This window comes from Meriones unguiculatus, chromosome 17, assembly GCF_030254825.1.
Source record: "Meriones unguiculatus strain TT.TT164.6M chromosome 17, Bangor_MerUng_6.1, whole genome shotgun sequence".
NCBI classification, from domain to species: Eukaryota; Metazoa; Chordata; class Mammalia; order Rodentia; family Muridae; genus Meriones; species Meriones unguiculatus.
In genome coordinates, this window is record NC_083364.1 from 29,743,101 (window position 1) to 29,762,330 (window position 19,230).

Consider the following 19,230-nt stretch of genomic DNA (forward strand, 5'->3'; position numbering starts at 1 on the left):
TCCATTCCTGCTTCTTAGAGAAGGGATGATGACACTGAAAGTGAAGAAAGAAACCTCTCAAAGCAAAGGGGACCTTTTATTTCAAAGCTAAGTGAAGGCCATTGCAATCCAGAAAGGCAGGGCTTGAAAAGCATCCACAGCCCACTACCCACCTCTTCACAGCTCAAGACACTGCCATTACAGAAGCATCCCAAATTTCTCCAAAAAAAAAAAAGTGTCCCTCGAAGATACAAGCTTGGCCATTATGCTATCATCATGCTCCCACTGAGCTCTAAGAAGAAGAGAGAAGAGGACACATTTATGTTTAGTATGGATGTCAAGGCCAACAAACACCAAATGGGACAGGATGTGAAGAAACTCTATGCCATTGATACGGTCAAACACAATCTGCTCAAGCCTGATGGAGAAAGGAGGCTGTATTTCAACTGACTCCTGATTATGATGCTCTGGATGTTGGCAACAAATTTGTGACTATCTAAACTGAGTCCAGCTGCCTATTTCTAAATATATAACCTTCACTCTAAAAACAGAACCAATGAAACAAAAAAAGTATAAGGAATTGAAACAGTGAAAAGGTGAAGCTACCAACGTTTAAAAACTGTACAAAGCAACTTATGGTCAATCTTATTTTTCTAAAGATCAGCTTCTATCCCAAGAGAAGCATCTGTGTAAATGGCCCTTTTGGAGGAAAAAAGCTACACGCACTGTTCCTGATTATAAATAACCTGTAGAGTATGTTTTCCAAACCCTGATAATCAGGCACAATAAGGAGAGCTCTCAGACTTCACTTCAGTGGTAACTTGGACTCAGTGTTCTTGAGAAAACAAAGATGTCTCCTAGCTTGTGTAACTGTTCTTCCTGTGTTTAACATGGCTCCAGGGAGCAAGTGCAGATGTGAACTGCCCCATTCAGAGTAGAGCAGCGGGCTCCCTCAGCGCTCACACATGGTGAGGAATGCTTTGGAAGGAAATCCTTCAGGTGATCTTCAGAGCAGATCTGGGTCCATATATTCCTACTAAGCTTCTGGCTGTTCTTTTGGGCACAGATGAAAATGTGCTCTCACAATACAAAGAAGATTCCGGGCATCGGTCCTTGAAATTAAAGCCAACCAACACATTTGATTTGAAAAATTACACACACACACACACACACACACACACACACATACACACACACACACAACTTATTTGGCATATTGAACACTGCCGTTTTGAAATATAGGTGTTTTGAGCCCTGTGAACTGGAAAGGCTTTCAACTGGAGACAGCAAACTCATCCTCTCATTGTACCTGGGAGCGTGAGTGTAGGTGTTTGCTTTGCCTTAGGATGACAAGCTGTGCATACCTCTCTGAGGCGAGGTCTGGGTGTAATGGGGTGTGTCCCAGAGGAAGTCAACGTTCAGAGATTTATTTTTTGTGTGTGAGCTATTCACTTTAATTATAGCCGTGCTGTTCACTTGCTTCTTTATTATTACTCTTATTCACTTTAATATCCCCTTCCCTTGGCTAAGCATTCAGAAAAGATTCCCTTATTATTTGAAGAGACTCAAATTTATGGTGCCCTATTAGTTTGCAGGGAGGCTGGAGACTCCATTGTGAAGGCATTGTGAAGATTCCCAGGGAAGGTGGGCTCTAGTCCTGCCTCCCGCACTGGGAGAAGGCACCAAAGCAATGTTCGGGCATTGAGTGGTGGGGGATAAAAGAGGGCAGAGGAGGAGAGCTGGAGGGAGGCGCAAGATCACAGGAAGGAGACTAGCAGTGCATATGTCTCTGTTCAGTTTTAAATTGTTAAGCAGAATGACAGAACATGCACTGACATCCTGAGAACAGCAGCTGTCAAAACTGTCAGTCAGCATGAGATTGATTCCTTTCAATTACTTGTTGAACCAAGAAGTTAGAGAGATGGGAAAGCTCCATGTTTTTCTGCTTGGAAAAACTGCTTTGTTAAAAATCAAGGTGTGAAGGCAAAATAAAAGCTTATTATTGTTTTGTCCTGCCGTGTCATAAAAGATATGGAGGAACAGTATTCATCCATTCATTCCATCATTTTACTCAGTTATCAACAGTCTTCCTAGGCCGCACTCACTTTGCTTGTGTCCTTAGGATACAAAGATGCGGCAAGTAGATATCATAGATGCAGTCTCTGGGAAGCTGTTTGTCAGGGCCTGATTGAAGCGACTGAAATTATCACTTCTCACAGGGTTAAAAGTACACCCTACTCCCAAAGTTAAAGCTGCTGCATTTTGGAGGAAAAGCAAGGGGAAGCTTTGAGTTCCTTTCTCAAATAATCATAGTCTTCTCATCGCCTACAAACCAAATGTGCGAAATGACCAGCATCTTGCTCTCATTGTCTCGGAGATAGAATAGCCCCAGAAAGTAATCTAGCTTTGGCACAGCCACGTAAGAAACCTGAAGAATAAAACATTTCAAACATCTTCACTCTTACTAAGTCTAGTGAGAGTCATATAATCTGTAATTGTAGTCAATTAGTGAAATGATTCTCACATTATCATTGATAGGAATTACTGTCACATACTTATTCTCTGAAAGAGGTTCCCAGACCAGTGACTGACCATCACTGGGAACTGTGTCTGAAAGACACAGTTTTTCACAGTTTTCCATCTTCATTTTAGATTCAAGGAATCAGAAGTAACTTGGACTTCAGCAAAGCTTGAAGATTAGATTGCAGATTAGAGTTTGGAAGCCACTTTGATAAGGCAACCAACCAGTTAGTCACAGATGGAAGTCCACTTGATACTAACAAGAGCTTTTACAACAGCCTACCTGTATAGGTGTGGACAATGTCAGGAGGACAAGCATGGACTCAAGAGCCAACCAACCTTAGCAACATAGACCCAGAAAGGCATCAGGAAGAAATGATGGAAGATGCTTTTGGAAGAATTGGGATTTAGGAGAGGACTCTATAACAGAAGTTGGAGCTCCTTTTTTCTCACAAACACAGGAGACAATGATAGGGGTTGAATTGATGAGACTAGGCTTATTCCACTCCCTAAACCCAATCAAAAACAAGAGCACAAAATCATCTAGGTGGTGAAATCAGAACAACTTCCGGGGCACAAAACCGGGGAAGGAAGGTTATAAGAACTTATTGGGTACATAAGACTACCCAAGAGAGAGGGTACATGACACTGTGTAAAGACTATATGAACAGCTTCCCCCAGCCAACCACCAGACTTTCCTTTTAACATTTTGTCCCTTCTATCATGTCTGCTTCCCAAATCTAGTCAACCTGCCCAGACCTTGTGCTAGAATGCGTTGCTGGAAAAGCCTGCCATGTAAGCTTCTGACTTCATCTGTGCCCTCCGCTGCACATTCCTCTTCTCTTTCTCAATGGGCAGAAGCTCACCCGGTCTTCTGCCATCTGAAGATGCCCAGCATGTTTCACCCATTTCACTTGTAACTTTGATTAAACATTTGCCATGGGTTTCATTAGTCTTCCTCTGTATTTGAATTATGTTCATGTTTGGTTGTCCATATTATCTTCTGTCTTCTAGTTATGAAAGATCTTACACCCCACACAGAAATCCAAATAGAGCAACTGGAGCCAACAAGAACTCACCACTTACTTGTTAAATTTTCAGGCTATGTGTTTTAACAAGCAAGGGATCTATAGAAGTCCTGACTTCAGACATCACACAGCAAGGTCGGCACCAACTTTTATCTTGGTTTTTGAAGAACCGTAAAACCTTTGACTTGTATTATTTAGCACATGCTTAAAATATTCTGTGTATGTAGAACACAGTGAATCATATTTTATGTTAGGGTTGTGGGGCACAACTTCCTACAAAGACAGTAAAGAGGTGGAAAAATAGCCCAGAGTTCTGTTCTTTCCTGCTCTCTCAGTCTTTCTCTCTTCTTTTTTCTCTCTCTCTTTAACTCTCTTCTCTCCTCACTGTGTGTGTGTTTGCAAAACATGACCCACAAAAAAGAAAGAATACACGCATTTTGTGTATTGTATCTTATATAGCATGTCATTTCTCAATTCCTATAGCTTCTTTAAACCTTTACCTCAACTTCTTTGGCAGTAAAAGGCAGTAAAATAGGGAAGATTGGTAACTGCTTTCTTCACAAAGCATTAAAATTAGCTAATATTAGTCCTGTATCCCAACATTGCTTTAAATTTATCTGAAAAGGCAGAAGTCATCTTGCAGTGCCACGAAAGTCTCAGAAGCTCAGGGACAATTTGCCGCTAGCACCTTCTGGCCAAAGGTTCCCAGATTTCACCTTGTATCAAAACCAACAGAAAGGCTTTAAGAAACTGGTTTCAGGCCCCACCCTGAGCGGTGGTGAGTATTTGTCTCCACAGCCTGGCAATTTGTATTTCTATCAAGATGCTGCTGCTGCTGGCCCAGGAAGTGGCCTTTGAGAAGTGTCACTAAATCAGTGGTTCTCAACCTGTGGCTCATGACCCTATGTATGTGGGGGAGGGGGCGTGGTGTTAAGGACTCTTTCACAGGGATGACATATGAAATGTCCAGTATATCAGATATTAACATTATGATTCATAACAGTAGCAAAATTGCAGTTATGATGTAGCAGTGAAGAGTTTATGGTTGGGGATAAGGAACTGTATTAAGGGGTCACAGAATTAGAAAGGGCGAGATCCACTGCACTAAATGATTGAATCTCTGAGAAGAAGAAAAGCTGCCTAACAAATCAGGAGGTACGCAGGCTTCCCCACAGGGCCCTCTCATTTCACGACTGCTTTGTACTCCTCAAATGGCAACTTTGTTCAGCCTATCAATACCAGTTTGGTCTACGGCCATCCTGTCCATCCTACCCTACAGAAACATATACTCCCAAACCCGTGGGTTTTCTGAACAATGGCCCCAACACTTTCTCTATTCTTCTAACCAGCTCTGAGCCAGTAACGATCACTTGGAAAGCAAAACTGAAAACCAATGCAGTTTCGCTTTTCAACTTCCTAACGGTGTGGCTTAACTGAGTTCCCTCCTGCCCACGGCAGATGTCTGAAAACCGACTGGAAACTTTGAGAAGTTCATTTACTCTCTGTGTTTCTATTCTCTCCATCTGTAAAACGGGGTCAGCTGTATTGTGCCTCATGTGCGAATCTGTGTGTGGTGAGGTTTAGCGGGTAACTGCAAAACATGTTGCAGATGGATGTGTTATGGAGGGATGCTCAGTATCAAAGCGAGATGTCATTTTTCTTTCAGTCTGCATCTGTAGTTTGTAAAACAAATGCTTCTAAATTCACAGTATTTTTCTCACATGTACTATTTTTTTCCAGGGTGATATTTTTCCAAAGACTCATGCTGACTTCAGCTTCTGGAACCTTGTGGGTGGATCTGCTAAATTAAAGACTTGTATTTAAATTTTCTGCATAACACTGGTGGGCTGAATGCACCAAAGCAACTGCACAAAGCAGAGACAATTTCTAGTGCAGGAGGGCATGGGTTGGGTTCTCGGTTCAGGGGCCATGAATTCAGCGAAACTGTGAAGCATTGCTCTACCAATAATAAATAGAAGCATCACACACACTTTAAAATGATCTTAAACCAAGTGAAATATAGAGCTAACCAAGTAGAGCTAGATAGATGGATTTGGGTAGATAGATGCAAACAAAGGAACAGACAGGTAGAATCTCTCTCTCTCTTTCTCTCTCTCTCTCTCTCTCTCTCTCTCTCTCTGTGTGTGTGTGTGTGTGTGTGTGTGTGTGAAAATATGATTTTCAAAGAAAATGCTGATTTTAGAGGGCAATCACTTGGACTCTGGTTCTATTGCAGGCACCTCACATGTCACGTGCTATACATTTCTACTGCTTATCAATAAACTCTTCAAGAATAAGGTAATGAAAAAGGATACTTGTTTTAACATACTATCCATGGGTAAGGTATTTGGGTTATCAGTCATTCTCCATTCTTTAACCAATCTGCAACTTTTGCATAGAAGGTTCGGTTGTTTTCTTTTTGTTTTTGTTTTTGTTTCATTTTAAATATCCTATGACCATATGCTTAAACTACCTTTAAATGAATAAAGGTAATTGTCACTAAGACCTGAACTAAATGTACATGTAATACGAATGTGTGCATATCTTCATATGGTTATAGTCTAAAAGTCTCCAGGGGCCGAACACACAGGTTCTAATCTCAGCACCCACATATCAGTTCACAACTGTCTGTAACTACAGTTTAAGTGGATCTAATGCTCTCTTCTGGTCTTCACTGGCACTGCACACACATTGTAAACATACATACAAGCAGACAAAACAACCATACAAATACATTAAAAAGAAAAAGAGACAAAAAGTAATCTCCAGCAATACCTCAAAATCCTATCTGGAAAACAAGGAAAGGAATAAATGCTCTGCCTGGGGATACACTTAACCTGGTAAGTTTATTCAAACATTTGGGCTTTGCCTACAGCACAAGCCTGGTCATTTTGTCCTTCAGACCCTGTGCATGCTTCCTGTAATTCAAGATTCAAAGCTTCCACAGCCACACTGTAAGCAGGAAGACACTTCTGTGGAGGTCCTGGAATGTGTTTTTGATATCTTTTAGCCAGCCATTCTAAGCAAATGCCTTGGTCATTTATCTAACCCCAGAATCGATTTTGCTTTAATTATCATGAATATGCTTTAGACCAAGAACTCTGTCAGCCAAAAACACACACTTTCACAAAAAAATATACAGTGAAAAGGGAGCCGAAATACTGCTGCATGGATGAGAAGCTGCTGGTGACCTTGAATGTGTTTATATTTCTTTATAGCTGGTTTATAATTGCGAACATGGGATATAAGCTAAAGAAAAGCAGTGTCTCATGGGAAGATATCCTGTGAATACTCCTTCAGGGAGTTCAGTCGGAAACATTCTAGCTCCACCTGGAAGATTCTTTTCACTCAAAGTATTGAGACCCTGGGGAAGTCAGATAGAAACCTGCTGTTTCATCATGTGAGATGAATGGAATTGCATAGCTAGTGGGTGACAAAAAAAACAAAAAATACATTTCTGCCAGAAGAACAGCTATGGACTCTTTCCTTACTCTCTTCTTCCCCACCCCCTTTGGAAGGTTTTAGTGCCAGAAAAGGGAATATTAAAGTCTTTACCAGGGACCCTGGCTTTCAAAAAAGTCAACCTCTTGCTTTAGAGTTTTCAGATTTTTCTCAGGGAGCAAGACTTTGGTATAAGGATCTCCTGGGACCCCAAATGAGCAATAAACAAATGCATTGTGCAAATTCTCTACCCAGTATTCTAAATTCATTGGTGTGTCCCTATACCTAAGAGGGGTCTGAGACTTTTATAGCACAACTTAAAGGTCAAATTGTTTACAAAGAGAGGAACCCATTAACTCGACTGCACATGTGCATGCCTGTGTGTGTGTATATATTAGAGAAAGAGAGAGAAAATTATTGATTATAATTGTACACTCCAGATGACAACTACATATCAAACTTTTAACTTTTAATTGTTACTTGTTTTAGCTCAGATATGACAATCTTTTTAAAAATTTATTTATTAGTATTATTTATTATAATTTAATCACTTTGTATCCCATACGTGGCCTCCTCTCTCATTTCCTCCTGGTCCCACTCTCTTTCTTTCTTCCTCCCCTGTCCCTCCTCTAGTCCACTGATAGAGGAGGTCCTCCTCCCCTACTATCTGACCCTAACCTATCAGGTCTCATCAAGACTGTCTGGATCCTCTTTCTCTGTGGCCTAGTAAGGCCACCTCACCAGGGGGAGGTGATCAAAGAGCAAGCAAGAGGGAAGAGGCTTAACCCTTATTCAGAAGGGCAAACAGAATAGACATCTGAAGTAGGAGAGGACAGGGAAAAGGACAGGAGCCTTCCACGGGGGACGTCTGAAAGACTCTACTGATCAGGATATTGAAGCAGATGCTAAGACTCACTCATTTGGGGCAGAGTGCAAGGAATCTTATGGAAGAAGGAGGAGATAGAAAGATCTGGAGGGGACAAGAGCTCTACAAGGAAGCCAACATAGCCAAAAAATCTGAGCTCAGGGGGTCTTGCAGAGATTGATGAATAAACCAAGGACGGTGCATGAAGAGGACCTAGATGACCTGCTCAGATGTAGCCCATGGGCAGCTCAGTCTCCATGTGGGTTCCCCAGTGAGGGGAGCAGGGGCAGAATTTTAAAACCACTTGCTTGAGGTAGAGCAATCCTAAGCCTGTTGAGAATGCCAGTAACCCCACTTGGTGCTATCATGGGTCTCAAACAGCCTATCATTAGAACTCAGTGTAACAGAAAGAAAATTCCATGTCCTAGGGTCCCTGGTGTCCTTGATATAAATGCTTACTATGGTTTTTATGTTGACACTTCAAGGCCTATGTAGTGTGAGGTTGGTCCAGTGTGATCATGCTCAGAGGTAGTAGGACTTTTAAGAAGTGGATTTCATAGGAGGCTCTTAGGACAACTGTCCTTGAAATGGATTAAGTGCTTAACATGGGATCCTTGATCAGTTCTCAAGAGAGGGCTGATATAAAAGAACAGCTGGGTTATTTCTTGACTTCCTTTGTGCAGCCCATGTAGACCATTTAGAGTACCGCTTTCAGGTCACTGGACTCAGTGTATGAGACGACAGGGTATTTTAAGTCACTGAAGTTTGGCATTGTTTATACAGTAGCACAACTTAGCTTGTTTGAATAGGCAACCTTTAGTTTTTCACTCTATGATGGCAGCTGAGTTATCCATTTGTTACCAAATGTGTTGGGCTCCCAACAAGCTCATTCTGATCAGTCATGATTAATGCCGGTAGATTAAAAAGAAGAGGAGGAGGAGGAGGAGGAGAAGGAAGAAGAAGAAGAAGAAGAAGAAGAAGAAGAAGAAGAAGAAGAAGAAGAAGAAGAAGAAGAAGAAGAAGAAGAAATGTCTTGTGCCCTCAAGGCCGTTCAGATGAGGCAGGGCATGTATCAAAAACCACAAAACAAGACAACATGAATCAAAATCCTCAGTGCAGTGACACCAGAGAGAGGCAAGGACTTTCAAACAATAATTACTTCCTTTTGGAAAGAGACAGAATTTTCTAAGACCATGTGACAACAAGGCTTGTTTAAAAGGTGGTTACAATTAGTATGCCAGTGGTGGCAGGGATACAGAATAGCCAGGATTGGTGTTTGGTAAATGTTACCCAAAGAAAGCTATTAGCCATACTTCAGAAAGGTGAGTGTAGGGACCTAGTCTGACAATAGCTGGGTAGAAACCCCTTGTTCTAGATTCTCAAGATAGTAGCCAGTGTCATGGCTGGGACATGGTCTTTGTTATAGATTGTGCTCTCCTCCTTAGTGACAGAGGTACCCAAGCCTGTGTACCTATCTCCAACTTGTAGGACACTGTAGTGTTTTACTCAATGGAACATAGAACCAAAAAAAAAAAATTTTTTTTAGACCAATTAGTAATATATTTAATTCTTTAAAGAGTTCCCAGGCTCATTTAGTTTTATTTCAATTAGTTCAGGGATCTATATATTTTTATTTTTGTCAGTATAAGTTTTCTGACATTTCTCCTTCTAAAGCCAAACATAGCTCTTTCAAATTGTTTTGGCTGGAGGTTAGTGTGTGTGCCTGTGCTCTAAGGTTTTGGGCCCAACTGAGCATTCTGGAGGTTGTCACACATGCCAAGACTTCAGTCCTAACTCTTGCCTTGCTGTCCTTTAGCCAAAACGAGATCACCTCAGCCTACCCCAACCAATAAGCAGCATCCATGGTTTCCATGGTGACACATCATTCAGTTATATATCCAGGAATCCCCGGAAGACTGGAAAACAGTATAGACTGGAACAGGGCTATCATCTGTTTTTGTTTGTTTGTTTGTTTTGTTTTATGTATTGTTGTTTTGGTTGGTATGTATGTTTTCATTCTGTCTTTATAAAATATGCAATTGTGTATTGTTTTTGTCTTTGTTTCTTTTTTTTCTGTAACATTTCATTAATTTAGTTTCTACTGTTTTTTTAACCCATTGTGTTTCAAACCCCATCTAACCAGAAAAGAACTTCATTACTGTCCCTCATTTTTCTATACCCATTAAAAATCTAATTTTTCATTATTATGTCTGAAACTCAGTCTAATGTACCCTTCTTTCTTCATTCCTTATTTCTTATTCACTTCACTACTTAAATGCTGATATGTTGTGGATGTAAACATGTTTTTATTTTGGTCCCAGGTGTGGCATGTGGGACTGATTCGGAAAGTCCTCAGCAGTAAATTATTTTCCCCCTGTGGGCTCTGAGAGGAGCTCTCTGCCAGCTACAGACAGTTTAAATCTGAGGACTCTAGAGAAAGAACAATGCTGATCCTGCTTTCCCCTTGCTGCTCCCGGTTGCTGTTGTGAAACAAGAAGTTGGAGATCTCCTGAAATCAGGCCTGGATTGGCTCCAAAGAATGGCCCTAACCAGCAGGAAGCAGCTAAAAGAACTGTGTCCCCTCTCCCACTAACCCTTTCTCTCTCCTACGTGGTGTTGCAGTGATGGAAGGGATTGGGGTTGAGTAGGGAGAAAAGATATAGAAAATGTACATAAAAGTTTTTAAAAACACGCTAACACTGACATAGTTCTCTTTGAAAAGAATGTGATCCGACTGCACCTCCAAACAGTTCCCCAACACTGGTGTCACTGAGTCATAATGATAATGAATACACAGGTGTCATGCAAATAGGTCTCCTGCAGTTAGCAAAACCAAGACTAACAATAAATACATAAATGAGAGATAGCAACATGTCTTCTTTCTTACCTGCCACAATTCCTAATGAAGATACTCCTTAAGGAGGGCTCACAGAAAACAAAACCAACAAGCAAATAGTAGGGAAAGGTGAAGTTAAAAGTGGAAGAAAAATCTGTTCCAACAGATGCTCAAAAATAAGAAACAACAATTCACCCCGACCAATGCCCAAATTGTTATTCCCCTTTAATGGAATCAGAATCACTGAGACACCAAAATGTCTGAGAAAGAATTCAGCGTCCCACATTTTTTTAAAGTGAATGAACATAAGCTGATGAATTAATGAAGAAAATCTGTCAAGAAGGTCTTCTCCAAAATGAACAAAAATTAGTAATTGTGGGAGAAAAATCCAAATTGTCAATGAAAAATTTCAGCAAGAAAATTGCAAAACTGAAAAAATAAAACAAAACAGAAATTCTGGAAAAAACACACACACCACCACCACTACCACCATTACAACCACCATGAATCAAATAAACACCACCCCAGAAATAGAAGTAATCAATAAACACACACACACACACACACACACACACACACACACAGACACACACACAAATGAATTGCAGGTGTGGAGGGAAAAGTTGAAACAATATATGTATGTTCTTATTTCTCCATCAATTTTAGAAGATGACATTGCTGGGTGTGTGTTCTTGGTTGACAGTTGTTTCCTTAAACTTTACACTCTATAATTTTCTGACTTTTAGTGTTGCTGATGAAAGATCCAAAGTTATTCTGAATCCCCACCTGTGTTTGTGTGTGTGTGTGTGTGTGTGTGTGTGTGTGTGTGTGTGAGGGAGAGAGAGAAAAAGAGAGAGAATTGGAGGTTTCCTTTTGTAACTTTTAGTACTATTCCTTCACTTTGTATTTCATTTGTCTTGGTGATGGATATGTACTCAGTACTATATAAGGAGAAAAATAAACACAAGTAACATTTTCATAATGTCTGGGTCACCAAGAACCCAACCTTGAGATTTCATGAAGTAGAAGATGGAGCTGACTTAAAATGAAAAGGAAGAGGCAGGTTATTTAATAACAATACAGCAAAAGACTTCCCTAACACAGTGAACAGAGTAGATATCCACACACATAAGACACACACTGAAGCCTCAAAAAGCGAGATCAAAGAAGAACCTCTATAGGGGTGGAGGAAGAACCAAGAGAGTGAAATTCTGAATGGATATCTATTTTAACATGGCCAAGAACTTTGAACCTGTGGGACAGCTTGGCAAAGCCATTACCCATTTATGCCAGTCCCAAGAGTGGTGGTAAAGCTCTTCCTAGCTAGTCTGAGTAGGACTGAGTATTAAGAATTCTTGTGTGTGTGTGTGTGTGTGTGTGTGTGTGTGTGTGTGTATGGAAGGACATAGAAGGACTAACAACTGCTGCTTGCTCCCTTCAGGTGTTCACAGCTCGAGCCTAAGACTGCTACAGAAACCTCCTACAGAAAGTAACTACCCTGCCCCATGCTGTACCTAATAAGCAAGTTGAGATTCTGGGTAGCAAGAGCAGAACCTCATCAGATCTCAGTTTCACTGCTCTTTTGTTCTTTGCCACCCTTAGTCATGGTTCCAAGACCTGAGCTATGTGCATACCACAAACTTTCTCATAGTACATTTATCTTCACGATATCTGAAATATGAAGTGAAGAAATAGCACTAAAATTTGCAAGAGAAAACTTAGAATCCAGAAAAAAGGCAGGGACATCAGAGTAACTTAGGATCTTTCAGCAGCAACACTAAATGCTAGGAAATAATGGAATGAAAAATTTCAAGGAAACAACTTTCAACCAAGAACATATTCCCAGCAACATCATCCTCTACAGTTGATGGAGAAATAAGAATATTTCAAGACAAAAAAATAGTTAAGGCGATTCATGACAATCAAGCCAGGATTTCAGAAACTTTTACAAAGAACACCATTATGCAAAAAGGAAGAAGAAAGACCACTTCATTCAACAGACTAAATGAAAGAACGAACTCCATAAAAGGAACAGACCATCAAAGGAGAGACAAGAATCATTCATGTCCAATGCAGCAAAACAAAAACACTCTGAAACTAACAGGGGAGTGAGGTAGAACTATCAGAAACTCAGCTAACTAGAGAATTGCCTGATAAAGTCACAGGAAATACCAAGTCACATTAAACAATGACCTCAAGTACAAACAGCCTTAACTGACCAACAAAAAGACCCAGACTAACTGATTGAATTAAAAAGGAAGAAGCTATCAGTTGTCTCCAAGAAGCATATGTAACCAGAAGTAACCAGCAAATATGCGTGAAACCTAAGTGTCAAAAGAGGGAAACCAACCTATGTAGAAAATAGAAACAATTAAGGTGGTGTAGATATTTAACATTGGCTAAAGTAGAAGAGATCTAGAGGCCCACTAATATTAACCCTAGGAACAATCTATCAAGAAGGTTAACAATTGGACCCACTTGTGCACTGAATCTTGAGCCTCCTATTTCATAAAGTACACTAAGGACAGACAAAGTCCTCACACAAACAGTGGGAGAATTTACCATCCCACTTTCACATTTGGAAAGATCAGACAAACAAAATGAGCAAATGAAGGTCGGAGCTAATCATACCATCAGATTAACTTGATTTAACCAACAACAACAGAGTTTCCATCCATGAGAAATTAATGAAGTTGAAACTGTAGAATAATACAGAAACTCAACCAAAGAGTGAGGTTCTTGAAAAAGTTGTTACAATAAAATTCGATGAAATTCAAAAAAACTATTAGGGAATATTTGAAATGATTATATTCCCCAAAGCTGGAAAACAAAGAAGAAATGGAAATGTATGACTGAGGATGTTGAAATAAATTCTTTAAAAAAAAAAAGAATTTTTTAAAATTCTTTTAAAAAAAGAATTTATTTCAACATCCTTAGTCATGAGGCAAATAAAAATTAAAACTACCTTGACATTCCATATCTCAGGAAGTCAGAATGATAATCATTTTATTTTTTTTTTAAGAAAAACAGGGGAGAAACAATAACAAACACTGGTGAGGATGAGAGGAAGAGAAATCCTTCCTTATCCCTGCTGATAAAAGAGTCAGCTAGTAAAGTCTTTATGGAAATCAATGTTGAAGTTCCTGAAACAATTGATAGAACCACCTTGTGACCCAGCTATACTGCTCTTGGCCTTGTAACCAGCGGATTCTGTATCCACTCACAAGAGATGCCTGCACATCTGTGCTTATTTCTGCCTTATTCACAAGAGCAAGAAAATGGAACAGTCTAGATATCCATCAGGAGATTAACAAAGGGGAGTGTGGCATGTATGCTCAATGGAATTGTACTTATCGGTAAAGAAAAATGAAATCAGGAAATTTGTAAGAAAGTGGGTGGAGGCCGGGGAGGGGCAAGATGGCGGCGCCGGGAGGACTCTCATTCTGAGCAGCAGCACAGCAGGATCAGCACAGTGAACAGCAATCAGAACTCTCGGCCATAAAACACAGTCATTGTGTTTCCCAGGTGAGAGGATACCCCACGGTGGGGGATTCAATCAGCTTTTAACTCACCCAGCTAAACCGCGGAAGAGATCCCAGTTCCGCCAGACGCTTGGCTGCCTGCCGCCAGCCCCAGCCCCAGCCCAGAGCCACAAGCCAGTGTCTCTGGTCACGGTCCCAGACTGAACCTTGGGCACCACACTATCAGAGACTGGAATTATCAGTCGAGAGATAACCCCAGGGTACAGGAAACGATTGGGACCGGCCTTAGGTCACCCAGACATCCCCTGGAAAAGACTCGGGCGGGTTCCACGGGCACCCCAGGAGCCAGCCCGGAGCCAGAGCCGGGGACCCAGGTTCCGGCACAGAGCCCTGCCTGCCTGCGCGCCTGATTTGCCGCCAGAGATAGAAACGGCGGGTCTGATCTCAGAGCACTCAGCTCACCCCCAACCTGAAAAGGTCCCCGGAAAATTACCCAGCTTAGGGAGCCACTCAGACTCCCAAAAGCCACAAAGGCAGACACAGGCAATTTCTGCGCACCAGACAGCTGGCAGAGACTGAGCCGCCATCACATAGCTGTGCTCCAGGCACAGGCAAATTTCTGTGGCCAGCCAGCTGGCGGACACTGAGCAGTGTGCACCAGGGCAAAAAAAGACACTAGGAGTCCGTGTCTCCAGAGAATCCACGGGGAAGGAAGGAAACTGTACTGATCTAAATCACCCAATCCTTCCCTAGAAAAAGTCTAGCAGTCTAGTGGGGCCGAGGCACCAGCACTCAGCTGTGCTCCAGACACAAGCACAAACAGTTGAGGCGCGCCTGATGTCCAACTGGGTCACAGCAGCTGATCATTAAATTTGCAACAAGAAACCCAGAAACAGGGCAGCTGCCCTCAGGACTTCCCTGGGTGAGAGGAGAACCCTCTCGACTAACAAAGACCACAGTTACCACTCAGGTCTATATCCCTGAGGTGAGCAACTCCTGAAAAAACACCAGCCATCCAGGGACTATACCCAAAAAGCTGAGAAGACATCCCTTCAGGAAAATCCAGCTTTCTGCAAAGGGGATTCTCTCCACCACAGGATCCCCAGGAACCACCAGAAAATAACCCCAAACTCCTAAGATAACACAATGGGTAGAGGCCAGCGTAAAAGCTCAAGCAACAAAAGACAGAGCAATATGGCATCTCCAGAACCCAGTTACCCAGGGGCAAGTAGCCCTGGACACCCCACCATAACTGAAATCCAAGAAGATGACCTAACAAGTATGCTCATGAAGATGATAACAGAGGAAACAAATAAGATTCGTAAAGACATAGAGGAAGATAAACTCAAACAGAATATTGCCATCCGTAAAGAAATAGAGGAAGCTGCAGCCAAACAGTTTATGGCCTTTAGAAAGGAAATGCTTAAAACACTGAATGAAATGAAAGAAACAGAGTTGAAGGAACTAAAAGAAAAACAGGAAAGTACAATCAGACAGGTGAAGGAAGTAAACAAAACAACTCAAGACCTGAAGATAGAATTGGAAAAATTAAAGAAAACACAAATGGAAGAAATAATGGAAAGGAAGAATCTAGGGAAGAAAACAGGAACTACAGAGGTAAGCATAACCAACAGACTACAAGAGATGGAAGAAAGAATCTCAGGTGTAGAAGATACAATGGAAGAAATCGATGTATCTGTCAAAGAAAATGTTAAATCTGAAAAATTCCTGACACAGACCGTCCAAGAAATGCAAGACAATATGAAAAGACAAAACCTAAGAATAATAGGTATAGAGGAAAAAGAAGACTCCCTTCTCCAAGGCCCAGAAAATATTTTCAACAAAATCATTGAAGAAAATTTCCCCAAGCTAAAGGAGAGGCCAATTAGAATACATGAGGCCTACAGAACACCCAGCAAATTTGACCAGAAAAGAAAATCCTCCCGCCACATAATAATCAAAACAGTAAGTATACAGAACAAAGAAAAAATACTAAAAGCTGCAAGGGAAAAAGGCCAAGTAACATATAATGGCAAACCCATTAGAATCACACCTGACTTTTCAACAGAGACTATGAAAGCCAGAAGGGCCTGGACAGATATCATGCAGACCCTAAGAGAACACAGATGTCAGCCCAGGCTACTATACCCAGCAAAACTCTCAGTCCTCATAGATGGAGAAAACAAGATATTCAATGACAAAAACAAATTTCAACAATACCTACAAACAAATCCAGCATTACAGAAGACACTGGAAGGGAAAATACAACCCAAGAAAGCTAGCTACATTCAAGAAAACACAGGAAATAAATAACCTCACTTCAGTAAAACAAAAAGCAACCAAGCACACAACCTGATGACCACAGCCAACATCAAAATCAAGAGATCTAACAGCCACTGGTCATTAATCTCTCTCAACATCAATGGACTCAACTCTCCAATAAAAAGACACAGATTAACAGAATGGATACGTAAACAAAACCCAGCAATCTGTTGCATACAAGAAACACACCTAAGACACAAAGATAGACATTACCTGAGGGTAAAGGGTTGGAAGATGACTTTTCAAGCAAACGGACCCAAGAAGCAAGCAGTAGTAGCCATTCTAATATCTGATAAAATAGACTTTCAACCAAAATTAATCAAAAGAGATGGGGAAGGACACTTCATACTCATCAAGGGAAAATTCCACCAGGAAGACATCACAATCCTGAACATCTATGCCCCAAATACAAGGGCACCCACATTTGTGAAAGAAACATTGATAAAATTTAAAGCACATATAGATCCACACACATTAATAGTGGGAGACTTCAACACCCCACTCTCAACAAAGGACAGGTCAACCAAACAGAAATTAAACAAAGAAACAATGTCTCTGACAGAGGTCATGAATCAAATGGACCTAACAGACATTTACAGAACTTTACACCCAAACACAAAAGAATTTACCTTCTTCTCAGCACCTCATGGAACCTTCTCCAAAATAGACCACATAGTGGGTCACAAAGCGAGCCTCAACAGATACAAGAAGATTGAAATAATCCCATGTATCTTGTCTGATCACCATGGAATAAAGCTGGACCTCAACAATAACAGAAATAACAAAAAGCCTACACACACATGGAAACTGAACAACTTGTTACTAAATGACAGCTGGGTCAGGGAAGAAATAAAGAAAGAAATTAAAGTCTTTCTAGAAATCAATGAAAATGAAGACACAACATACCCGAACTTGTGGGACACAATGAAAGCAGTGCTAAGAGGAAAGTTCATAGCACTAAGTGCCTTCAAGAAGAAATTCGAGACAGCTCATTCAAGCACCCTAATGGCTCACTTAAAAACCCTAGAAAAAGAAGAAGCAGACACACCAAGAAGGAGTAGACGGCTGGAAATAATCAAACTCAGGGCTGAAATCAATCAATTGGAAACAAATAAAACAATTCAAAGAATCAATGAAACCAAGAGCTGGTTCTTTGAGAAAATCAACAAGATCGACAAACCCTTAGCCAGGCTAACTAAAAGGCAGAGAGACACCACGCAAATCAACAAAATCAGAAATGAAAAGGGAGATATAACTACAGACACTGAGGAAATCCAAACAATCATTAGGACTTACTTCAAAAGTCTATATGCCACAAAATTTGAAAATCTAAATGAAATGGACAATTTTCTTGATCGATTTGACTTACCAAAGCTGAACCAGGACCAGGTAAATCAACTAAATAGACCTATATCCCCCAAAGAAATAGAAGCGGTCATCAAAAGTCTCCCATCCAAAAAAAGCCCAGGACCAGATGGCTTCAGCGCAGAATTCTACCAGACCTTCAAAGAAGAGCTAACACCAATTCTCTTCAAACTATTCCACAAAATAGAAACAGAAGGAATATTACCAAATTCATTCTATGAAGCCACAGTCACCTTGGTACCTAAACCTCACAAAGACTCAACAAAGAAAGAGAATTTCCGGCCAATCTCCCTTATGAACATTGATGCAAAAATACTTAATAAAATACTTGCAAACCGAATCCAAGAACACATCAAAGATATTATCCACTATGACCAAGTAGGCTTCATCCCAGGTATGCAGGGGTGGTTCAATATACGGAAATCCATCAATGTGATCCACCATATTAACAAACTGAAAGAAAAAAATCACATGATAATCTCCCTAGATGCTGAAAAAGCCTTTGACAAAATCCAACATCCATTCATGTTCAAAGTATTGGAGAGATCAGGGATACAAGGCACATATCTAAACATAGTAAAGGCGATATACAGCAAGCCTATAGCCAACATCAAACTGAATGGAGAGAAACTTAAAGCAATCCCACTGAAATCAGGGACAAGACAAGGCTGCCCACTCTCTCCATATCTCTTCAACATAGTGTTGGAAGTCCTTGCTAGAGCAATAAGACAGTTGAAGGAGATCAAGGGGATACAAATTGGAAAGGAAGAAGTCAAATTATCACTATTTGCAGATGATATGATAGTATACGTGAGTGACCCCAAAAACTCTACCAGGGAACTCCTACAGCTGATAAACACCTTCAGCAAAGTGGCAGGATACAAAATTAACTCAAAAAAATCAGTAGCCCTCCTGTATACAAAAGACAAAAGGGCAGAGAAAGAAATTAAGGAAACAACACCCTTCACAATAGCCACAAATGACATAAGGTACCTTGGAGTAACCCTAACCAAGGAAGTCAAAGACTTGTATGAAAAAAATTTCAAATCTCTGAAGAAAGAATTAGAAGAAGATATGAGAAGATGGAAAGATCTCCCATGCTCATGGCTTGGTAGGATTAACATAGTAAAAATGGCCATCTTACCAAAAGCAATCTACAGATTCAATGCAATGCCCATCAAATTACCAACACAATTCTTTACAGACCTGGAAAGGAAAATTCTCAACTTCATATGGAATAACAAGAAACCCAGAATTGCTAAAACAATCCTCTACAATAAAAGATCTTCCGGAGGTATCTCCATCCCTGATCTTAAGTTGTACTATAGAGCAACAGTTTTAAAAACTGCATGGTACTGGCATAGAAACAGAATGGTGGATCAATGGAACCGA

At 40.7% G+C, this 19,230-nt stretch overlaps 1 pseudogene; it reads left to right on the plus strand.

Annotated features, from left to right (window-relative positions):
• Nucleotides 1–255: 255 nt before the first annotated feature.
• The window catches only part of LOC110558826 (RNA transcription, translation and transport factor protein-like), a 75,356-nt pseudogene continuing 56,381 nt past the window's right edge, over nucleotides 256–19,230 (plus strand).